The 26,542-nt window shown below is 37.5% G+C and overlaps 1 long non-coding RNA gene across 1 annotated transcript in view; it reads left to right on the plus strand.

The window, feature by feature from the left end:
- Positions 1-26,542, plus strand: part of LOC128646039 (uncharacterized) — a 198,468-nt gene that overhangs the window by 17,992 nt on the left and 153,934 nt on the right. The window lies entirely within an intron of this gene.

The following is a 26,542-nucleotide window of genomic DNA, read 5'->3' on the forward strand; positions in this document are numbered from 1 at the left end:
GGAAAGGTTAGTTACCGCATCTGGCCAAATGGGACAAGCCCAGGTACCTCGTCAAGGTCCTTTTCAATACCTGGGACCCTAAAACAGCCACACAATTCAAGCTTTTCAAATCTAAACAAACTGGGAACAAGGGAAGGGTGCACAGGAATATGTAATCACCCTAGACATATACAAGACACGGAAGGGAACTGCACTGCATATATATATATATATATATATATATATATATATACATACACAAAATAAATAATGAATGTATATTGCGATGATTTTATACTTTCAATAATGAAACATATTATGCATTGGTATTTTTTATTTTAATGGCACTACTGGTATTTATATGTACCACTCCAACTAATTCTGAATAATTGCATTATCGTAGGGAGTGGTGGTCTGACATTATTTACAACATAAACGTATTATCATTCAAATAGAAGGGAATATTCAAATAACTACTAACATGCAATACAAACATACTCCACACAATAAAAGTACATGGTGTGCTGAAAAAAGAACAAACATACAATACAAACACACAGCATCGAGTCAGCACGCTATGACATATTCTGATATGAGAAATGCACGCACACTGTGGGAAGAGATGTTCTTTTTCCTTTTTTAACCATTTCACTCACTAATTATCCTCTTAACTTTTAGTTGTTCTGTATGCTATTTATATTACTTTGTTAATAAATATTTTTCACTATTTCTTTTTCCATTTATTGTTTGTGCCAGAAGATCTTCATGTTTTCTTCCATTGCAATGATTTGTGGTTTAAAATAGATATGACATAATAATGTTCAGATCTAGGTTAAAGAGGTACTCTGTGATCAGCTGACTCTGGTTTTGCTGATGGAGTAAGTAATGTGACAAAATTCAGATATTGGTATAGATTTGTGTTAATACGCATTAAGGGCTAGATTACAAGTGGAGCAGTATTTAGCGCTTTTGCTAGAGTGTTAATTGCGCTAAAATTAAGATTTTAGCGCTTAGTCCGCTTGCTCTCGTATTACTAGTTGAAAGTAAACTGTTTTCACTCTAGTGGTAACCTGACTAGCGCTCAAATCCGAAATTTGAATATTGCATTCGAGTTCACATATTCACCCATAGAAGTCAATGGATAAAAATAAAGTGGGGCAAAAAAACAAACTCTCGCACAAATATGATCACATATTCTCATTTGCGCTAAACCGACAAAATATGAATGTCATATTCCAATGTTATTAACATAACTGAATATGTACTATTTATTCATAAATAAATATTTCTACATATATCTGATAATATTTTGCAGAAATATATATATATATATATATATATATATATATATATTTTTTTTTTTTAAATATATATTTATAAATACATAGAACATATTCCACTATGTGCAGAACATTGGAATGCGAAATATTTAAAATAAATACACAGTATAGCACTATTAAATTTGAATATTACACACACACACATATATACACACACATATATATATGTGTGTGTGTGTGTATAAATATGTCTGTAAATACATATATACGCAAATACATATTTACACACACACATATATATATATATATATATATATATATATATATATATATATATATATATATATATATATATATATATATATATATATATATATATACACACACATATATATACACACATGCATATCCATGTTTAGTCATGTATATGTATGTATGTCTATGTTAAAGCCCTTTGCCACCCAATATCTCATGTGTTTGAGCCCTTATAACTTTTATGTGCAATATTTTTTTTAAATAATTTGTATTAGATAGTGTTATTATGAGTGTAACTATACTTTGTATGTATTTTTGATGTGTTTTATGCAATTTTTATGTTTCGTGAAACAATTAACCAGAGCTCTGAAGTTGTGGTAATCATTTTAGCGTAAATCACGATTGTGCCAATGAAATCGCATTTATGCTCAGCTTTTAATACGAGCGGTAAGCCCCTCACAACAGTCGGGCACAAACAATTGTGCTTCACTTGTAATCTAAACCCTAAATTTTCACTTGTTGAAAAACACTGAAACCAAATGCTGATGTGAAATGCTGCATGCTGTGTGACAAATTAGATATGAATAAATGGAAATGTAACCTAATCTACAAAAACTAGACTTAAAGTAATTTTGCCATCATAGCTGTAAAGGTCTTCAGGTGTGTTGGAATATGATTTGCATACACCTCCCAGTTTCCCTCATTTTCATATATACTCTTATCTGAAGACACATTTTACTTCCTGATCACATCTCTTTTGTTAAGCTTCAAGGGAGGATGAGCAGGTTACTTGCTTTAGTGTCTTCTGCATTTTTGTTATCCTGGCAGAATGACATCTGCCTATCTCTTTGCCCTGGACCCAGCTTTCAACTTCTAGGGTCGTGTTACCATTTTGTACTGCAAAGGTCAAATTTTTGGGGAGCACATGGTCTCTGTCTGACATGTGGGGGGCACTTGGCCAATTTATCAGATAATCATGTCTTGTCGTTCCCTTTGCATCACTTGAATGAGACATCAAGATGGTGGATTGACCGTGCAGCCAAAGGTGAGAGGCACAGGATAAGGGATAGAAACAAGTCTAGGGTATGTTCTTCAAAAGGCAGATAAAGTGCTTTTTTTTTTTTCTTTCAGAAAAGTCATGTACCATGCTATTTGTGAAAAGATATACTAGTGTATTTAGCCTTTTGAAATAAAGGGTCATATTTACTTGAGGGTTATCAAGCACCATTTAGAAATTCTGTTAAACAATGATTTTTATCATAGTTGGGGTATGTGCACTATCAAAATGGCTGTACTTTCATTTAAAAGTTAATTTCAGTCCTTCCATTTACCTTTGCCAATGTCATATATTAAAGGGACACTGTACCCAATTTTTTTCTTTTGTGATTCAGATAGAGCATGACATTTTAAGTAACTTTCTAATTTACTCCTATTATCAAATATTCTTCATTCTCTTGGTATCTTTATTTGAAATGCAAGAAAGTAAGTTTAGATGCCGGCCCATTTTTGGTGATCAACCTGGGTTGTTCTTGCTGATTGGTGGATAAACTCATCCACCAATAAAAAAAGTGCTGTCCAGAGTCCTGAATAAAAAAAAGCTTTAGATGTCTTTTTAAAATATAGATAGCAAGAGAACGAAGAAAAATTGATAATAGGAATAAATTAGAAAGTGGCTTAAAATTGCATGCTCTATCTGAATCATGAAAGAAAAAATGTGGGTTCAGTGTCCCTTTTAATAATCTACAGAATATTCTCAATAACTTAATTTGACAAAATTGTATCCCTCGTGTGAAAAAAACGATATAGCTCTAGGGAGTCAGGGAGGGCCCAAATCTAATGTATTATAGAATTGCAATTTTTCTCTAGCATATAGTCGACTGGAGTAGAGGTAGCGAGAAAAAAAGTGAGTACTATTGGAATATTTGATTTTTAAAAAAATTGCAATTAGGGTAGTACCTCCTTTGCACCCTAGATAATCTAGACCACTTTGAGGGCATTTTGTCCTCTTTCATAGCAGACAAATGTTAAGTTTTGAGATGCAGTAATAACAAAATATACTCTTCCCACTTATATTTCTGTTACAAAATTTAAACTTTACTGTGGGAAAGACCTAATGACATCACTAAATTTAATACTCCTACGAATTGTAAATTATAGTAAAAAATAGAAAATTAATGACTGGGAGTTTAACCAATGATTTAGGTACCTTCAACTGTCATCTTGAAACCTATTTCTCCATTTGAAACTTTATGCCACTAAATACCACAAGGTATACTTTCCTTATTATAAACTTCCTTATATTATATTATAAGCTTCTATTTAAACATTGCTTTTGTATTCCTCCTTCTTGTGTCATCATCAGTGTTCCCTCTAAGGCCAGTTTTGAAGCCAGCCCAGCAGTGAAGCAGTCTGTATTGTATAGTGTTTGCTAATTGCTCTAATTAACTCTTTTACTGCTTTGCCGCTCACAAAACTGGCCTTAGAGGGAACACTGGTCATCATATGGGAAGAAGGGCTTAAAGTTACATAAAACAGTTTGAGATCTGTGCATATCCTAAAAGTGCTAATTAATAAAAAATAGTTTGCATAAAAAAAATGTTTTTTAAAAATTGCTGGCAAGTATTTTAAAATTTTCAAAAATAAACCAAATGAATTACATAGCTAAGCTGCCTGGAGCAGCCAACTCCACCCCCCTTATCAGAGTTTAGGCATTGTATTTCAAATTCATTGTGTTTCAACTGAGTTCACAGCTTCTAGGCATGCTCCATCAGATAATCCCTATGTACTTTTGCATCCTACCAAAACAACAATAGATATAGATACAGTCATAGAAGGAAATGTGTGGGGGGAGTTATAGCTTTACAATTCAGAAACTAAAAAGAAAGGGTTAATTGCGAGGCACTGCATTATGAATTTGCAGGTAAAGTAATTAAAGTACATATTATATTTTGTCTCTATCCCAATTTGTTTTATGTCCCTTTTAAAGGGATAGGAATGTCAAAATTAAACTTGCATGATTCAGATAGAGCATGTAATTTTAGGACACTTAAATAAAGTTATATTTTCAAATGTGCTTCATTCTCTTTCTATCCATTGTTGAAAAAAATGCACATATCTTAAATTAGTGGGAGCTAGCTGCTGATTGGTGCCTGCACACATTTGTCTCTGATTGGCTAACTAGATGTTTTCAGCTAGCTGTCAGTAGTGCACTGCGGTTCCTTCTGCAAAGGATACCAAGATAATGAAGCACATTTGATAATGGAGTAAATTGAAAAGTTGTTTAAAATTTGTATGTTCTATACAAATCATTGAAGAACATTTTTGTGTTTCCTGTCCCTTTAATGCACACTTTTAAAGGGACATTAAACTGCTGTGCACAACTAGAAAAAAATAGTAACCACTCACTATGTTATTGCATTTCATCCTTTTCTTGCAGCTCTGACCAAAGCTAGACTATCATTAAACTAACCATATATGAGCCACAATGCCAACATTAAAACATCCTCTAAACATGTAGCTACAGTATGTGATAAAATGCTGCCAGTCTTAGAGGGGTAAGATGTTAACTAGTTATTAGTTTTGTGTTTTAATTCTTTAACATTCATAGATTGGGAAGATTTTCTTATGTTTTTAAAAATCTGCCTCCATTGATATGTCAGGTGTACATTAAAGGGATGTTAAACTGCTGTGCATAACTAATGAAAGAATCGGATCTACTTACTATCGGCTAGATTTAGAGTTCTGCGGCCAAAGGGGTGCGTTAGCTACGCATGCTTTTTTCCCCCCGCACCTTTTAAATACCGCTGGTATTTAGAGTTCACAGAAGGGCTGCGTTAGGCTCCAAAAAAGGGAGCGTAGAGCATATTTACCGCCACTGCAACTCTAAATACCAGCGTTGCTTATGGACGCGGCCAGCTTAAAAAACGTGCTCATGCACAATTCCCCCATAGAAAACAATGGGGCTGTTTGAGTTGAAAAAAAAACCTAACACCTGCAAAAAAGCAGCGTTCAGCTCCTAACGCAGCCCCATTGTTTCCTATGGGGAAACACTTCCTAAGTCTGCACCTAACACCCTAACATGTACCCCGAGTCTAAACACCCCTAACCTTATGCTTATTAACCCCTAATCTGCCGCCCCCGCTATCGCTGACCCCTGCATATTATTATTAACCCCTAATCTGCCGCTCCGTACACCGCCGCAACCTACGTTATCCCTATGTACCCCTAATCTGCTGCCCCTAACACCGCCGACCCCTATATTATATTTATTAACCCCTAATCTGCCGCCCCCAACGTCGCCTCCACCTACCTACGATAATTAACCCCCAATCTGCCGACCGGATCTCACCGCTACTCTAATAAATGTATTAACCCCTAAAGCTAAGTCTAACCCTAACACCCCCCTAAGTTAAATATAATTTAAATCTAACGAAATAAATTAACTCTTATTAAATAAATTATTCCTATTTAAAGCTAAATACTTACCTGTAAAATAAACCCTAATATAGCTACAATATAAATTATAATTATATTGTAGCTATTTTAGGATTAATATTTATTTTACAGGCAACTTTGTAATTATTTTAACCAGGTACAATAGCTATTAAATAGTTAATAACTATTTAATAGTTACCTAGTTAAAATAATTAAAAAATTACCTGTAAAATAAATCCTAACCTAAGTTACAATTAAACCTAACACTACACTATCAATAAATAAATTAAATAAAATACCTACAATTATCTACAATTAAACCTAACACTACACTATCAATAAATTAATTAAATACAATACCTACAAATAAATACAATTAAATAAACTAACTAAAGTACAAAAAATAAAAAAGAACTAAGTTACAATAAAATAAAAAAATATTTACAAACATTAGAAAAATATTACAACAATGTTAAACTAATTACACCTACTCTAAGCCCCCTAATAAAATAAGAAAGACCCCCAAAATAAAAAAATGCCCTACCCTATTCTAAAATTAAAATAGAAAAGCTCTTTTACCTTACCAGCCCTGAAAAGGGCCCTTTGCGGGGCATGCCCCAAAGAATTCAGCTATTTTGCCTGGAAAAAAAAAAACATACAATACCCCCCCCCAACATTACAACCCACCACCCACATACCCCTAATCTAACCCAAACCCCCCTTAAATAAACCTAACACTAAGCCCCTGAAGATCTTCCTACCTTCTTGTCTTCACCACGCCGGGTTCACCGATCGATCCAGAAGAGCTCCTCCGATGTCTTGATCCAAGCCCAAGCGGGGGGCTGAAGATGTCCATGATCCGACTGAAGTCTTCATCCAAGCGGGAGCTGAAGAGGTCCATGATCCGGCTGAAGTCTTCTATCAAGCGGCATCTTCAATCTTCTTTCTTCCGGATCCATGTTCATCCCGCCGACGCGGAACATCCATCTTCACCGACGACTTCCGACCAATGACGGTTCTTTTAAGGGACGTCATCCAAGATGGCGTCCCTCGAATTCCGATTGGCTGATAGGATTCTATCAGCCAATCGGAATTAAGGTAAGAAAATTCTGATTGGCTGATGGAATCAGCCAATCAGAATCAAGTTCAATCCGATTGGCTGATCCGATCAGCCAATCAGATTGAGCTCGCATTCTATTGGCTAATTTGTAAAGAGCTGCAAGAACGTGATAAAATACAGTAACATAGTAAGTAGTTACTATTCTTTTGTAGTTGTGCACAGCAGTTTAATGTCCCTTTAATGTACACCTGACAGATATCGATGGAGGCAGATTTTTAAAAACAGAAAAATCTTCCTCATTTATGAATGTTACAGAATTAAAACACAAAACTAATAACTAGTTAGCATCTTACCCCTCTTAGACTGGCATCATTTTTATCACATAATGTATCTACATGTTGGAGAGGATATTTTAATGTTGGCATTGTGGCTCATATATGGTGATTTAGTTTGACAGCAAAGCTTTGGTCAGATGTTATTAAGGAAATGGAACTTGTATATTGTTGTACCCTATAGTTCCCCTTATTTTATTATTTTATAAACCAGTTGGTATAAGATGTTTAAAGAAATTAATCAAGAGTGTTAAACGGTTTGCTCCTAGATATTGGAAACAAACACAAATACACTCTATTAGGTAATGTGTTTTTATTTTTTTTATTTTTTTATTTTAGAAAGATACCACTACATGCTTCAAAAAATTGGAATATTAGAAATCTATAGTATATTAATATGGAAGAATATGCTAAAGGTTTAAAGAACTGGGCACAAGTAATCTGTATAATACATCAGTTTTTTTGCTGGATGGTTATTCATTTTAAAAGGCCTTGTTACTTACTTAAATGTGATAAGGTGATCCAAATGATTCATTAGGATAAATATTTCTGCTAAGATTTTATTTTTTTATTTGATTTGCTTTAAGGGACAGTTTACTCAAAAATGTTCTTCCCTATTAAGGGACATAATACTAATATGCTAAATCACTTGAAAGTGATGCAGCATAACTGCAAAAAGATTGAAAGATTGAAATATCACTTGGACATCTCTCTAAAAAGGGAAGATATTTTACCTAATAATTTCTTCAGCTCACCAAAGTGCTGTGTGAACAGTTATCCTTCAGCTGCTGCCCCACCCCTCCAAAAAAACAATAGCCAATCTGCATCAGCAGTGCTGAGGTCATGCTCTGCTGTGTTCTCGTGACATTTCACTGAAATTTTGTGAGATTTCATAGTAAACTTCCTTAAACTGAATCTAAAAATTAACATGGCTGTGCCTGCACATGCCAGATACACACTCCCTTGCAAGTCCTGGTACTAGCATCCTGATTGGCTGCTTAAAGTCTCTTTACATTGGGATGCAAATGCTTGAAATGTTAAGGAAAAATATCTTTCTTTTTTACATAGAGGTGTCCAGGTTTAATTTTCTATTCGTCTTTTTACAGCTAAGCTGCATCACTTTCAAGTGCTTCAACATTTGGGTATCGTCCCTTTTTAACTTATTCACAATGATTCATTTTACCTGCTAATAGGTCCTTTACCCTTATTTCCGCTTTTAAAATAGCTGACAGGCTATGTAAACACAACCAGCAGAAAAAATACACTTTTTGTGTAGTAGTATCAGTATGGATAAAAACTGATTAAAAAAAAATATATATATATATATATATGCTTGTGCAATGTTAAATGCCGACAGCGTATGCTGTCGGCATTTATCGATGTGCAGCAGACATGATATGCTACATCGTATCATGTCGGTCTGCACTTTAGTAAATCGTCCCCTTAGAGTCTGCAGACATCGGTTATGATAGGATGCCACAGTTGCAGCCAAAAAAAAAAAGTTAGAATCGGGGCCGGCATGGGCACTCAATTATCAGACCTGTAAAGGTAGGGTAAAAATATTCTTATAGACACTACTAACGAAAAAAGCGTAATCAAACCTTACAAAAACAAGTTTATCATGACTTGAATCTATTCATAGGTCTCTAGTTATTAAGCTCCGTACTTACCTGCATTCGCCGGCCCCAATACGCCCGGCTAAGTTCGCCTAACCTCGCTGCCGCGGACCTGAATACGTTCGCCAAATTTATCAATAAAGCTGTCAAAAAGCTGCGCACAAAGTACGGAGCGATGAGCAGCAGACTGATGTTAACTAACAGCCATCGATTTCGCTGCTCTTCGGCTTTTTCCTAGCTTTATTGATACCCCTGTCACTAAGCACTCACACTATACTATACTGTTATACCCCCTAAACCGCCGCTCCCGGAGCCCCCCGCAACTATAATAAAGTTATTAACCCCTAAACCGCCGCTCCCGGACCCCGCCGCCACCTACATTATACCTATTACCCCTAATCTTCTGCCCCCTATACCGCCGCCACCTACATAAACTTATTAACCCCTATCCTGCCGCTCCCGGACCCCGCCACAACTAAATAAATTGTTTAACCCCTAAACCACCGCTCCCAGAGCCTGCCGCCACCTACATTAAACTTATTAACCCCTATCCTGTCCCCCCTACACCGCCGCCACCTATATTAAATTTATTAACCCCTAAACCTAAGTCTAACCCTAACACTCCCCTAACTTAAATATTATTTAAATAAATCTAAATAAAAATTACTCTTATTAACTAAATTATTCCTATTTAAAACTAAATACTTACCTGTAAAATAAACCCTAAGATAGCTACAATATAATTAATAATTAAATTGTAGCTATTTTAGGATTTATTTTTATTTTACAGGCAACTTTGTATTTATTTTAACTAGGTACAATAGTTATTAAATAGTTATTAACTATTTAGTAACTACCTAGCTAAAATTACCTGTAAAATAAATCCTAACCTAAGTTACAATTAAACCTAACACTACACTATCATTAAATTAATTAAATAAATTACCTACAATTACCTAAAATGAATTACAATTAAATAAACTAAACTATAGTACAAAAACAAACAAACACTAAATTACAGAAAATAAAAAAAGAATTACAAGAAGTTTAAACTAATTACACCTCATTTAAGCCCCCTAATAAAATAATAAAGCCCCCCAAAATAATAAAATTCCCTATCCTAAATTACAAAGGAATCAGCTCTTTTACCAGCCCTTAAAAAGGCTTTTTGCGGGGCATTGCCCCAAAGTAATCAGCTCTTTTACCTGTAAAAAAATAATACAACCCCCCCCCCCAACATTACCTTGAGTCGTCTTCACCCAACCGGGCCGAAGTCTTCATCCAAGTGGCGCAGAAGAGGTCCTCCATCCAGCAGAAGTCTTCATCCAGGCGGCGTCTTCTATCTTCATCCATTCGGAGCGGAGCCATCTTCCAAGGAGCCGACGCGGAGCCATCCTCTTCAACCGACGGACTAACGACGAATGACGGTTCCTTTAAATGACGTCATCCAAGATGGCGTCCCTCGAATTCCGATTGGCTGATAGGATTCTATAAGCCCATCGGAATTAAGGTAGGAAAAATCTGATTGGCTGATGCAATCAGCCAATCAGATTGAATTTCAATCCGATTGGCTGATCAAATCAGCCAATCGGATTGAGCTCGCATTCTATTGGCTGTTCCGATCAGCCAATAGAATGCGAGCTCAATCCGATTGGCTGATTGGATCAGCCAATCGGATTGAACTTAAATCTGATTGGCTGATTGAATCAACCAGTCAGATTTTTTCTACCTTAATTCCGATTGGCTGATAGAATCCTATCAGCCAATCGGAATTCTAGGGATGCCATCTTGGATGACGTCATTTAAAGGAACCGTCATTAGTCCGTCGGTTGAAGAGGATGGCTCTGCGTCGGCTCCTTGGAAGATGGCTCCGCTACGCTCCGGTTGGATGAAGATTGAAGATGCCGCTTGGATGAAGACTTCTACCGGATGAAGGACCTCTTCTGCTCCACTTGGATGAAGACTTCTATCAGATGGAGGACCTCTTCTGTCCCGCTTGGATGAAGATTTCGGCCCGGTTGGGTGAAGACGACTCAAGGTAGGGTGATCTTCAGGGGGTTAGTGTTAGGTTTTTCTAAGGGGGATTTGGGTGGGTTTAGAGTAGGGGTATGTGGGTGGTGGGTTTTAATGTTGGGGGGTTGTATTATTTTTTTACAGGTAAAAGAGCTGATTACTTTGGGGCAATGCCCCACAAAAAGCCCTTTTAAGGGCTGGTAAAAGAGCTGATTACTTTGTAATTTAGGATAGGGCAGGGAATTATATTATTTTGGGGGGCTTTATTATTTTATTAGGGGGCTTAGATTAGGTGTAATTAGTTTAAACTTCTTGTAATTCTTTTTTTATTTTCTGTAATTTAGTGTTTGTTTTTTTTGTACTATAGTTTAGTTTATTTAATTGTAATTAATATTAGGTAATTGTAGGTAATTTATTTAATTTATTTAATTTAATGGTAGTGTTAGGTTTAATTGTAACTTAGGTTAGGATTTATTTTACAGGTAATTTTGTAATTATTTTAGCTAGGTAGTTATTAAATAGTTATTAACTATTTACTAGCTATTGTACATAGTTAAAATAAATATAAAGTTGCCTGTAAAATAAAAATAAATCCTAAAATAGCTACAATGTAATTATTAAATATATTGTAGCTATATTAGGGTTTATTTTACAGGTAAGTATTTAGTTTTAAATAGGAATAATTTAGTTAATAAGAGTAATTTTTATTCAGATTTATTTAAATAATATTTAAGTTAGGGGGTGTTAGGGTTAGACTTAGGTTTAGAGGTTAATAATTTTATTATAGTGGCGGCGGTGTGGGGGGCAGGATAGGGGTTAATAACTTTAATATAGATGGCGGCGGTATAGGGGGGCAGGATAGGGGTTAATAAATTTAATATAGGTGGCGGTGGTATAAGGGGGCAGATTAGGGGTTAATAGGTATTTTGTAGGTGGCGGCGGGGTCCGGGAGTGGTGGTTTAGGGGTTAATATGTTTAATATAGGTGGCGGCGGTGTAGGGGTGCAGATTAGGGGTGTTTAGACTCGGGGTACATGTTAGGGTGTTAGGTGCAGACATTTCCCATAGGAATCAATGGGATATCGGGCAGCAGCGAACATGAGCTTTCGCTATGGTCAGACTCCCATTGATTCCTATGGGATCCGCCACTTCCAGGGCGGCGGATAGAAAACCAGGTACGCTGGGCCGGAAAAGTGCAGAGCGTACCTGCTAGTTTTTTGATAACTAGCAAAAGTAGTCAGATTGTCCCAAACTTGCGTTCGGCACATCTGGAGTGACGTAAGAATCGATCTGTGTCGGACTGAGTCAGGCGGATTGTAGCTTACGTCACTAGATTCTACATTTGCCGGTCTGTAGGGCTTGATAACTAGAGCGAATCAGCCTTGCCACAAATACGCTGCGGAATTCCAGCGTATTTGCGGTTGACGGCTTGATAACTAGAGGCCTTAGTGTCATACTCTCTAAGAGTTTTCTGTCATTATTTGGGGTAATTTTTCTACCTTGAAGATATTCTCACATATTATTGGTTTTGTGTCTGCAGAAATAACATTCCCCTTCACAGCAAAAAGTTATACAATTTTCAGAGCATACAATTTTCAGATTCACTTTTATTATTAAATTTGCTTCATTTTTTGTTATCCTTTGTTGAAGTAGAGCAATGGAGCTGGAGCCTAGCTGAACACAATGGATGAGACAGTGACAAGCAGCTAGCTCATAGTAGTGCATTGCTTCTGAGGCTACCTATGTATGCTTTTCAACAATAGATACAAAAGGAACAAAGCAAATTAGATAAGAGAAGTAAATTGGAAAATTGTTAAAAATGTTTCTTTCATATAGGTGACGAGAGTCCACAAGCTTTTACGTATGGGATATACATTCCTACCAGGAGAAGGCAAAGTTTCCCAAACCTCAAAAGCCTACAAATACCCCACCCCCTTCACACATACCTCAGTACCTTAGGAGGTGGTTGAAGCATTATGATGTGCTTTATTTATTAAGTGAATGGCGCTTTTGAGCATATTGAAGCCCAGTTCCCCTCAGAGTACAGTGCTTGTCAGAGTGAAGTAAAGGGAGTATTGCCTCATTTCACCATGTTTTAGCCTCATAGCAAATCTGTCATGGGCTCTCTGTAAATTTAGTCACAGGGATTCATCTTCTGCCTCCCTTTACAGATCAACATTATACTCCTATTCCATTAGCTCTGCTGATATGTTTCAGTACTGGTTAGGCTGTCTGCTATGAGTAGATGGGTGTATTAAGGTAAGTATATTTTCTGAAAGACACTCTCAGCTATGGATTGGGCACTTTTGATTATTTGTTTCCTATGTATATTTATATATAAGAGCCCTGGGACAGGTACTTATTCCCCTAATTTTAAAAATTATGTTGCAATAAATTGTTTATGGACTTAAGTGTTGCCTTATAAGCACATATATTTGCAGTAAGATATATGGGGTCATTTACATTTACTAAAAGGTATGCCGTTTGTGAAGATATGTTCTAACATATCATTCACAAACGGCATACCTTTACCAACGATGACTATAGCCTCCTTTCACGAGAATCCTTTTTTTCTCTTGTAAGATGTATCGAGTCCACGGATTCATCCTTACTTGTGGGATATTCTCCTCCCCTACAGGAAGTGGCAAAGAGAGCACCCACAGCAGAGCTGCCTATATAGCTCCCCACTTAGCTCCACCCCAGTCATTCTCTTTGCCTACTCTAAGTAACTAGGAAGTGCAGAGCGAGTGTGGTGACAAAAATGTTAGTTTTTTATTTCTCAAGCAAAAGTTTGTTATTTTAAATGGTGCCGGTGTGTACTATTTACTCTTTGGCAGAAAAAGAGACGAGGATTTCTGCAAGGAGGATTATGATCTTAGCACTTTGTAACTAAGATCCACTGCTGTTCTCACAAGGGCTGAAGAGTACAGGAAAAATTCAGTTGGGGGAATGGTTTGCAGGCTAAACTGCATTGAGGTATGTTCAGTCTATATTTTTCTAGACAGACTGTCTGTTTATTCTAGAAAAGGCTGGCAATATCCCCATGGGGAAAGGGTAAGCTGTATTCAGACACTTGGATAGGTATTTCAGCTTGCTTGAAGGGCTCATTTGTTACTGGTGACACTGTTAGGAAAAAACGTTTTTTGTTTGTTCAGTAAATGATTCAATTATAATGTTTTTTGAAGGGACTAAAGGGGTCATTGTGGCTTGTGTTAGGGTTTTTTAACCCACATGGTTAATTAAGAGACACTCAGGTGTTTTTCTAATAGGCCTCAAAACATCGAGTGAGGTGGGAGGGGCCTATTTTTGCGCCTCAGTTGCGCAGTTTCTTTTCCTTAAGAGTCATCCAACTGCTTTTCTAGAGGTTCCTGCTGTGTTTGAGGGCTGTAAAGGAGGTTTTTTTCCCCACAAATCGTTCTGAAGGGCAGGTAGGCGCCACAGCAGAGCTGTGGCAAGGTGCTGAAAGTCTTTTTTTACCGGTTTTGACGTTTTTTCAATCCGGTTTTGCCATTTAGGGGTTAATTGTTTATTTGCATAGTTGTGCAAAGTTACTAAGGCTGTAAGATACTACTGTAAAAATTTTGTTAAGTTTACTGCTTTTTTACACTGTTTTGCAGAACTTGTGCAGCTTTTGTTCTCTTAAAGGCACAGTACCGTTTTATTTCTAAGTGTTATTTACTTTGATTACAGTGTTTTCCAAGCTTGCTTGTTACATTACTAGCCTGTTTAACATGTCTGATACCAAGGGAAATCCTTGTTCAATATGTTTGGAAGCCATTGTGGAACCCCCTCTTAGAATGTGTCCCAAGTGTACTGATATGTCTATAAATTATAAAGAACATATATTAGCACTTAAGAATAGAGCAATAGATGATTCTCAGTCAGAAGTAAATGAGGGTTTGCCATCTAGCTCTCCCCAAGTGTCACAACCAGTAACGCGCGCACAAGTGACGCCAAGTACCTCTAGTGTGTCATTCATTTACTTTACAAGACATGGCCACAATTATGAATAAAACCCACACTGAGGTTTTATCCAAACTGCCTGGTTTACAAGGAAAGCGGGACAGCTCTGGTGATTCCCCTTACCTTGTTTTTCATGCAGATAAGGTGGTTTTACGTACCAAACCTGGTTTTCTTCCTAAGGTTGTTTCTAATAAGAATATCAATCAAGAGATTGTGGTTCCTTCGTTGTGTCCTAATCCTTCATCTAAGAAGGAATGTCTGTTACACAATCTTGATGTGGTTCGTGCTTTAAAATTCTACTTACAAGCAACTAAAGATTTCCGTAAAACATCTTCTTTGTTTGTTGTTTATTCTGGTAAATGGAGAGGTCAAAGGGCTATGGCTACCTCTCTTTCCTTTTGGCTGAAAAGCATCATCCGTTTGGCCTATGAGTCTGCTGGACGGCAGCCTCCTGAAAGGATTACTGCTCATTCTACTAGAGCTGTGGCTTCCACATGGGCTTTTAAAAATGAGGCTTCTGTTGAACAGATTTGTAAGGCGGCGACTTGGTCTTCGCTTCATACTTTTTCCAAATTTTACAAATTCGAAACTTTTGCTTCTTCGGAGGCTATTTTTGGGAGAAAGGTTCTACAAGCAGTGGTGCCTTCCGTTTAAGGTCCCTGTCTTGTCCCTCCCTTCATCCGTGTCCTAAAGTTTTGGTATTGGTATCCCACAAGTAACGATGAATCCGTGGACTTGATACATCTTACAAGAGAAAACATAATTTATTCTTACCTGATAAATTTATTTCTCTTGTGATGTATCGAGTCCACGGCCCGCCCTGTTTTTTTAAGACAGGCGTATATATTTTTATTTTTAAACTTTCAGTCACCACTGCACCCTATGGTTTCTCCTTTTTCTTCCTAGCCTTCGGTCGAATGACTGGGGGGTGGAGCTATGGGGGAGCTATATAGGCAGCTCTGCTGTGGGTGCTCTCTTTGCCACTTCCTGTAGGGGAGGAGAATATCCCACAAGTAAGGATGAATCCGTGGACTCGATACATCACAAGAGAAATAAATTTATCAGGTAAGCATAAATTATGTATTTTTTTAATTTTGCTCATGATTGTGCACGCAATGACGCCTTATTTAAAGTCTTGATGTTGTGTCATCAATTTGCACTCCTTTTTTTACGGCGTTAAAAGATCTGCCCCTTCTGCACATTGCGCCTTTATTTCATTATAGGGCTATGTTTGCATTGTTGTTTTTTTTTAGGATTTAATCGGTCTTTCAGTTTTTTAACTCGCTTAATTCCATACTAATTTTGCACAAATGTTTTTAGACTATTATATATAATTTTAGATTTCATTTTTTGCAATCTTTTTTATAGGCAATTTTCCCATTTCCTCAAAAGCTTGCTAAAAAGGGGTTAAGGATAATTTTTTTGCAACTAAGAATTTCTTTCATGTAATTTGCAAGAGTCCATGAGCTAGTGACATATGGGATATACAATCCTACCAGGGGGGGCAAAGTTTCCCAAACCTCAAAATGCCTATAAATACACCCCTCACCACACCCACAATTCAGTTTTACAAACTTTGCCTCCTATGGAGGTGGTGAAGTAAGTTTGTGCTAAGATTTCTACGTTGATATGCGCTTCTCAGCATTGTTGAAGCCCGATTCCTCTCAGAGTACAGCGAATGTCAGAGGGACGTGAAGGGAGTATCACTTATTTGAATATGATGATTTCCCTAACAGGGGTCTATTTCATAGGTTCTCTGTTATCGATCGTAGAGATTCATCTCCTACCTCCCTTTTCAGATCGACGATATACTCTCAATTTACCATTACCTCTACTAATAACTGTTTTAGTACTGGTTTGGCTATCTGCTATATGTGGATGGGTGTCTTTTGGTAAGTATGTTTTTATTACTTAAGACACTCTCAGCTATGGTTTGGCACTTTATGCATTTATATAAAGTTCTAAATATATGTATTGTACTTATATTTGTCATGAGTCAGGTTCATGTATTTCCTTCTGCAGACTGTCCGTTTCATATTTGGGGAATATAAACATTTTAAGAAATTTATTTCTTACCTGGTGTTTAGTCTTTTTTTCAATTGACTACTTCTTGCAATTGCGGGTATTAGGGTGCGTCAAATGCTAAACTTTATTGCGTCATTCTTGGCGCGAAAATATTTTTGGCGCGAAAAAATACGTTTATGACGCAACTTCATCATTTCCGGCATCATACGTGACACCGAGACCTTTCACACGGCGGCGTCATTAGTAACGCGAGTGTGTCATTTCCGGTTATTTTTTGCGCCAAAAAAGTTTACGTTACGTTGTGCGTCATACTTGGCGCCAAACTTTTTTTCATTATTTCAATACCCCTTGTATGTTTGCCTCTTGCTTTTTTTCTCTATCAGAGGCCTATGCTATTGCATTTTTTCCCATTCCTGAAACTGTCATATAAGGAAATAGATCATTTTGCTTTATATGTTGTTTTTTCTCTTACATTGTGCAAGATGTCCCAATCTGATCCTGTCTCAGAAGTTTCTGCTGGAACATTGCTGCCTGACATCGGTTCTACCAAAGCTAAGTGCATCTGTTGTAAAATTGTAGAAATTATTTCACCGAATGTCATTTGTAATAGTTGTCATGATAAACTTTTACATGCAGATAGTGTTTCTATCAGTAATAGTACATTGCCAGTTGCAGTTCCTTCAACTTCTAATGTGCATGATATACCTGTAAATTTTAAAGAATTTGTTTCTGATTCTATTCTGAAGGCTTTGTCTGCATTTCCACCTTCTAATAAACGTAGAAGGTCTTTTAAAACTTCTCATTTAGCTGATGAAATTTCAAATGACCAACAACATAATAATTTATCCTCTTCTGATGAGGATCTATCTGATTCAGAAGATCCTTCCTCAGACATTGACACTGACAAATCTACTTATTTATTTAAAATAGAGTATATGCGTTCTTTATTAAAAGAAGTGTTAATTACTTTGGATATTGAGGTAACCAGTCCTATTGACGTTCAGTCTAATAAACGTTTAAATGCTGTTTTTAAACCTCCTGTGGTTTCTCCAGGGGTTTTTCCTAATCCTGAGGCTATTTCTGATATGATTTCTAGGGAATGGAATAAGCCAGGTACTTCTTTTATTCCTTCTTCAAGGTTTAAAAAATTGTATAATTTACCAGCAAAATCTATAGAGTTTTGGGAAAAACCCCTCAAAGATGATGGGGCTATTTCTACTCTTGCTAAACGTACCACTATTCCTATGGAAGATAGTACTTCCTTTAAGGATCCTTTAGATAGGAAGCTTGAATCTTATCTAAGGAAGGCCTATTTATATTCAGGTCATCTTATCAGACCTGCTATTTCTTTGGCTGATGTTGCGGTTGCATCAACTTTCTGGTTGGAAAATTTAGAGCAACAAGAATTGGATTCTGACATATCTAGCATTATTCGCTTACTGCAACATGCTAATCATTTTATTTGTGATGCCATTTTTGATATTATCAAAATTGATGTTAGATCCATGTCTTTAGCTGTGTTAGCTAGAAGAGCTTTGTGGCTTAAATCTTGAAATGCTTATGACATCTAAATCTAGATTACTATCTCTTTCTTTCCAAGGTAATAATTTTTCTTTCATGTAATTAGCAAGAGTCCATGAGCTAGTGACGTATGGGATATACATTCCCACCAGGAGGGGCAAAGTTTCCCAAACCTCAAAATGCCTATAAATACACCCCTCACCACACCCACAATTCAGTTTTACAAACTTTGCCTCCGATGGAGGTGGTGAAGTAAGTTTGTGCTAGATTCTACGTTGATATGCGCTCCGCAGCAAGTTGGAGCCCGGTTTTCCTCTCAGCGTGCAGTGAATGTCAGAGGGATGTGAGGAGAGTATTGCCTATTTGAATGCAGTGATCTCCTTCTACGGGGTCTATTTCATAGGTTCTCTGTTATCGGTCGTAGAGATTCATCTCTTACCTCCCTTTTCAGATCGACGATATACTCTTATATATACCATTACCTCTGCTGATTCTCGTTTCAGTACTGGTTTGGCTTTCTACAAACATGTAGATGAGTGTCCTGGGGTAAGTAAATCTTATTTTCTGTGACACTCTAAGCTATGGTTGGGCACTTTGTTTATAAAGTTCTAAATATATGTATTCAAACATTTATTTGCCTTGACTCAGAATGTTCAGCTTTCCTTATTTTTCAGACAGTCAGTTTCATATTTGGGATAATGCATTTGAATTAATCATTTTTTCTTACCTTCAAAAATTTGACTCTTTTTTTCCTGTGGGCTGTTAGGCTCGCGGGGGCTGAAAATGCTTAATTTTATTGCGTCATTCTTGGCGCTGACTTTTTTGGCGCAAAAATTATTTTCCGTTTCCGGCGTCATACGTGTCGCCGGAAGTTGCGTCATTTTTTGACGTTATTTTGCGCCAAAAATGTCGGCGTTCCGGATGTGGCGTCATTTTTGGCGCCAAAAGCATTTAGGCGCCAAATAATGTGGGCGTCTTATTTGGCGCTAAAAAATAAGGGCGTCGCTTTTGTCTCCACATTATTTAAGTCTTATTTTTTCATTGCTTCTGGTTGCTAGAAGCTTGTTCTTTGGCATTTTTTTCCCATTCCTGAAACTGTCATTTAAGGAATTTGATCAATTTTGCTTTATATGTTGTTTTTTCTCTTACATGTTGCAAGATGTCTCACGTTGCATCTGAGTCAGAAGATACTACAGGAAAATCGCTGTCTAGTGCTGGAGCTACCAAGCTAAGTGTATCTGCTATAATTTTTGGTATCTGTTTCTCCAGCTGTTGTTTGTATTGCATGTCATGACAAACTTATTAATGCAGATAAAATTTCCTTTAGTACTGTTACATTACCTGTTGCTGTTCCATCAACATCTAATTTTCAGAGTGTTCCTGATAAACATAAGAGATTTTATTTTTTAAATCCATTAAGAAGGCTATGTCTGTTATTTCTCCTTCTAGTTTACATAAAAGTCTTTTAAAACTTCTCTTTTTTCAGATGAATTTTTAAATGAACATCATCATTCTGATACTGATAATGGTTCTTCTGGTTCAGAGGTTTCTGTCTCAGAGGTTGATGCTGATAAATCTTTGTATTTGTTCAAGATGGAATTTATTCGTTCTTTATTTAAAGAAGTATTAATTGCATTAGTAATAGAGGATTCTGGTCCTCTTGATACTAAATCTAAACGTTTAAATAAGGTTTTTAAATCTCCTGTAGTTATTCCAGAAGTGTTTAATCTCCCTGATGCTATTTCTGAAGTAATTTCCAGGGAATGGAATAATTTGGGTAATTCTTTTACTCCTTCTAAACGTTTAAGCAATTATATCCTGTGCCATCTGACAGATTAGAGTTTTTTGGGACAAAATCCCTAAGGTTATGGGGCTGTCTCTACTCCTGCTAAATGTGCTACTATTCCTACGGCAGATAGTAATTCATTTAAGGATCCTTTAGATAGGAAAATTGAATCCTTTCTAAGAAAAGCTTACTTATGTTCAGGTAATCTTCTTAGACCTGCTATATTTTTAGCGGATGTTGCTGCAGCTTCAACTTTTTGGTTAGAAGCTTTAGCGCAACAAGTAACAGATCATAATTTTATAGCATTATTATTATTCTATAACATGCTAATAATTTTATTGGTGATACCATCTTTTGATATCATTAGAGTTGATGTCAGGTATATGTCTCTAGCTATTTTAGCTAGAAAAGCTTTATGGATTAAACTTGGAATGCTGATATGTCTTCTAAGTCAACTTTGCTTTCCTTTTCTTTCCAGGGTAATAAATTATTATTTCAACTGTTTCTGGAAGGAAGGGAACTTTTTTACCAAAGGATAAAATCTAAGGTAAATTCAGGTCTAATAATCATTTTCGTTCCTTTCCTCACAATAAGGAACAAAAGCCTGATCCTTCATCCTCAGGAGCGGTATCAGTTTGGAAACTATTTCCAGTTTGGAATATATCCAAGCCTTATAGAAAACCTATAGCCAGCTCCTAAGTACCCATGAAGGTGCGGACCTTATTCCAGCTCAGCTGGTATGGGGCAGATTACGTTTCCTTCAAAGAAATTTTGATCAATTCCGTTCTCAATTTCTGGTTTCAGAACATTGTTTCAGAAAGGTACAGAATTGGCTTCAGTTAAGGCCTCCTGCTAAGAGATTTTTTTCTTTCCCGTGTCCCAGTTAACACAGCAAAGGCTCAGCATTTCTGAAATGTGTTTCAGATCTAGAGTTGGCTGGAGTAATTATGCCAATTCCAGTTCTGGAACAGGAGCTGGGGTTTTTATTTTATCTCTTCATTGTACCAAAGAAGGTCAATTCCTTCAGACCAGTTCCGGATCTATCAATATTGAATCGTTATGTAAGGATACCAACATTCAGTTTCTGTAGGACTGTCCTGCCTTTTGTTTAGCAAGGGCATTATATGTCTACAATAGATTTACAGGATGTTTATCTGCATATTCCGATTCATCCAGATCACTTTTAGTGTCTGAGATTCTCTTTTTAGACAAGCATTACCAGTTTTGTGGCTCTACCGTTTGGCCTAGCCTCAGTTCCAAGAATTTTTTTCAAAGGTTCTCGGTGCCCTTCTTTCTGTAATCAGAGAACAGGGTTTTGGTATTTCCTTATTGGACGATATCTGGGTACTTGCTCAGTCTTCCCATTTTCGAAGAATCTCATACGAATCGACTTGTGTTGTTTCTTCAAGTTCATGGTTGGAGGATCAATTTACCAATCAGTTCATTGATTCCTCAGACAAGGGTAACCTTTTTAGGTTTCTAGAATAGATTCAGTGTCTATGACTCTGTCCTTGTCAGACAAGAGAAGTTTAACATTGATTTCAGCTTGTCAAAACCTTCAGTCACAATCATTCCCTTTGGTAGCCTTATGCATGGAAATTTTAGGTCTTAGGACTGCCGCATCAGATGCGATCTCCTTTGCTCGTTTTCACATGCGACCTCTTCAGCTCTGTATGCTGAACCAATGGTGCAGGGATTACTCAAAGATATCTCAATTAATATCTTTAAACCGATTATACGACACTCTCTGACATGGTGGACAGATCACCATCGTTTAGTTCAGGGGGCTTCTTTGTTCTTCCGACCTGGACTATAATCTCAACAGATGCAAGTCTTACAGGTTGGGGAGCTGTGTGGGGGTATCTGACGGCACAAGGGGTTTGGGAATCTCAGGAGGTGAGATTTCCGATCAATATTTTGGAACTCCGTGCAATTTCAGAGCTCTTCAGTCTTGGCCTCTTCTGAAGAGAGAGTTGTTCATTTGTTTTCAGATAGACAATGTCACAACTGTGGCATACATCAATCATCAAGGAGGGACTCACAGTCCTCTGGCTATGAAAGAAGTATCTCGAATTTTGGTTTGGGCGGAATCCAGCTCCTGTCTAATCTCTGCGGTTCATATCCCAGGTATGGACAATTGGAAAGCGGATTATCTCAGTCGCCAAACGTTGCACCTGGGCGAATGGTCCTTCACCCAGAGGTATTTCCTCAGATTGTTCAAATGTGGGAACTCCCAGAAATAGATCTGATGGCTTCTCATCTAAACAAGAAACTTCCCTGGTATCTGTCCGTATCCAGGGATCCTCGGGCGGAGGCAGTGGATGCATTATCTCTTCCTTACAAGTGTCATCCTGCCTATTTCTTTCCACCTCTAGTTCTTCTTCCAAGGGTATTCTCCAATATTCTAAAGGAATGCTCGTTTGTCCTGCTGGTAGCTCCAGCATGGCCTCACAGGTTTTGGTATGCGGATCTTGTCCGGATGGCCTCTTGCCAGCTGTGGACTCTTCCGTTAAGACCAGTCTTTCTGTCTCAAGGTTCTTTTTTCCATCAGGATCTCAAAACCTTAATTTTAAGGTGTGGAGTTTGAACGCTTGATTCTTGGTCAAAGAGGTTTCTCTGACTCTGTGATTGATACTATGTGACAGGCTCATAAATCTGTATCTAGAGAGATATATTATAGAGTCTGGAAGACTTATATTTCTTCAGGATGGTTTAGATAAAGGTTTGTCCGCAAGTTTCTTGAAAGACAAATCTCTGCTCTTTCTGTTCTTTTTCACAGAAGGATTGCTAATCTTCCTGATATTCATTGTTTTGTACAAGCTTTGGTTCGTATAAAACCTGTCATTAAGTCAATTTCTCCTCCTTGGAGTTTGAATTTGGTTCTGGGGGCTCTTCAAGCTCCTCCTTTTGAACCCATGCATTCTTTGGTCATTATATTACTTTCTTGGAAAGTTTTGTTTCTTTTGGCCATCTCTTCTGCCAGAAGAGTCTCTGAATTATCTACTCTTTTTTGTGAGTCTCCTTTTCTGATTTTGCATCAGGATAAGGCGGTGCTGCGAACTTCTTTTGAATTTTTTACCTAAGGTTGTGAATTCTAACAACATTAGTAGAGAAATTGTGGTTCCTTCATTATGTCCTAATCCTATGAATTCTAAGGAGAAATCATTGCATTCTTTGGATGCTGTTAGAGCTTTGTTATATTATGTTGAAGCTATTAAGTCTTTCCGAAAGACTTCTAGTCTATTTGTCATCTTTTCCGGTTCTAGAAAAGACCAGAAAGCTTCTGCCATTTCTTTGGCATCTTGGTTGAAATCTTTATTTCATCATGCCTATGTTGAGTCGGGTAACACTCCGCCTCAAAGGATTACAGCTCATTCTACTAGGTTAGTTTCTACTTCCTGGGCGTTTAAGAATGAAGCTTCGGTTGATCAGATTTGCAAAGCAGCAACTTGGTCCTCTTTGCATACTTTTGCTAAATTCTACCATTTTGATGTGTTTTCTTCTTCTGAAGCAGTTTTTGGTAGAAACGTACTTCAGGCAGTGGTTTCAGTTTGAATCTTCTGCTTATGTTTTTTCATTAAAAATTTTATTCTGGGTGTGGATTATTTTCAGCAGGAATTGGCTGTCTTTATTTTATCCCTCCCTCTCTAGTGACTCTTGTGTGGAAAGATCCACATCTTGGGTAATCATTATCCCATACGTCACTAGCTCATGGACTCTTGCTAATTACATGAAAGAAAACATAATTTATGTAAGAACTTACCTGATAAATTCATTTCTTTCATATTAGCAAGAGTCCATGAGGCCCGCCCTTTTTTTGTGGTGGTTTTGATTTTTTTGTATAAAGCACAATTATTCCAATTCCTTATTTTATATGCTTTCGCACTTTTTTCTTATCACCCCACTTCTTGGCTATTCGTTAAACTGAATTGTGGGTGTGGTGAGGGGTGTATTTATAGGCATTTTGAGGTTTGGGAAACTTTGCCCCTCCTGGTGGGAATGTATATCCCATACGTCACTAGCTCATGGACTCTTGCTAATATGAAAGAAATGAATTTATCAGGTAAGTTCTTACATAAATTATGTTATTTGGTTCTCAGTTGGATTCTATTATTTCAACTATCACTGGGGGAAAAGGAGTTTTTCTGCCTCAGGATGAAAAACCTAAGGGTAAATCTAAGGCTTCTAACCGTTTTCGTTCCTTTCGTCAGAATAAGGAGCAAAAACTCAATTCTCCCCCAAGGAATCTGCTTCCAATTGGAATCCTTCCTCAAATTGGAATAAATCCAAGCCATTTAGGAAACCAAAGTCAGCCCCTAAGTCCGCATGAAGGTGCGGACCTCATTCCAGCTCAGCTGGTAGGGGCAGATTAAGGTTTTTCAAGGATTTTTGGATAAAATCTGTCCAAAATCATTGGATTCAGAGCATTGTCTCTCAAGGGTATCGAATAGGATTCAGAGTAAGACCTCCTGTGAGAAGATTTTTTTCTCTCATGTATCCCTGTAAATCCAGTAAAAGCTCAGGCTTTTCTGAAGTGTGTTTCAGACCTGTAGTCTTCAGGGGTAATCATGCCAGTTCCTCCTCAGGAACAAGGTTTGGGGTTTTATTCAAACCTAATCATTGTACCAAAGAAATAAATTTATTCAGACCAGTTCTGGATCTGAAAATTTTGAATCGTTATGTAAGAGTACCAACTTTCAAGATGGTGACTATAAGGACTATTGTGCCTTTTGTTCAGCGAGGACATTTAATGTCCACAATACTATCAGTTTCTGAGATTCTCTTTTCTAGACAAGCATTACCAATTTGTTGCTCTTCCATTTGGCCTAGCAACAGCTCCAAGAATCTTTTCGAAGGTTCTGGGTGCCCTACTATCTGTAATCAGAGAACAGGGTATTGCGGTGTTTCCTTATTTGGACGATATCTTGGTACTAGCTCAGTCTTTACGTACTGCAGAATCTCACACGAATCGTCTAGTGTTGTTTCTTCGGAAACATGGTTAGAGGATCAATTTACCAAAAAGTTTCTTGATTCCTCAGACAAGGGTCACCTTTTTAGGCTTCCAGATAGATTCAGTGTCCATGACTCTGTCTCTAACAGAGAAGAGACGTTTAAAATTGGCCGCAGCATGCCAGCACCTTCAGTCTCAGTCATTCCCTTCAGTGGCTATGTGCATGGAAATTTTAGGTCTCATGACTGCAGCATCGGACGCGATCCCCTTTGCTCGTATTTACATGAGACCTCTACAGCTTTGTAAGCTGAATCAATGGTGCAGGGATTATACAAAGATATCACAATTAATATCCTTGAATCCCAATATACGACACTCTCTGACATGGTGGATAGATCACCATTGTTTGGTTCAAGGGGCTTCTTTTGTTCGGCCAACCTGGACTGTGATCATAACAGATGCAAGTCTTTCAGGTTGGGGAGCTGTTTGGGGATCTCTGACAGCACAAGGGGTTTGGAAATCTCAAGAGGCGAGATTGCCAATAAATATTTTAGAACTCTGTGCAATTCTCAGGGCTCTTCAGTTCTGGCCTCTGCTAAAGAGAGAACCGTTCATTTGTTTTCAGACAGACAATATAACAACTGTGGCTTATGTCAATCATCAGGGTGGGACTCACAGTCCCGAAGCTATGAAAGAAGTATCCTGGATACTTGCTTGGGCGGAATCCAGCTCCTGTCTAATCTCTGCGGTGCATATCCCAGGTGTAGACAATTGGGAGGCGGATTATCTCAGCCGCCAGACTTTACATCCAGGGGAGTGGTCTCTCCATCCAGATGTGTTTTCTCAGATTGTTCAGATGTGGGGGCTTCCAGAGATAGATCTCATGGCCTCTCATCTAAACAAGAAACTTCCCAGATACCTGTCCAGGTCCAGGGATGTTCAGGCGGAAGCAGTGGATGCGCTGACACTTACTTGGTGTTATCATCCTGCTTACATCTTCCCGCCACTAGTTCTCCTTCCAAGAGTGATCTCCAAAATCATCATGGAACAGTCTTTTGTGTTGCTGGTGGCTCCAGCAGGTTTTAGTATGCGGATCTGGTTCAGATGTCCAGTTGCCCACCTTGTCCACTTCCGTTACGGCCGGTCCGTTTTTCCATCAGGATCTCAAATAATTAAATTTGAAGGTATGGAAATTGAACGCTTAGTTCTAAGTCATAGAGGTTTCTCTGACTCCGTGATTAATACTATGTTACAAGCTCATAAATCTGTCTCTAGAAAGATTTATTATAGATTTTGGAAGACTTACATTTCATGGTGTTCTTCTCATA

This window comes from Bombina bombina, chromosome 1 (assembly GCF_027579735.1).
Source record: "Bombina bombina isolate aBomBom1 chromosome 1, aBomBom1.pri, whole genome shotgun sequence".
Classification (NCBI taxonomy): domain Eukaryota; kingdom Metazoa; phylum Chordata; class Amphibia; order Anura; family Bombinatoridae; genus Bombina; species Bombina bombina.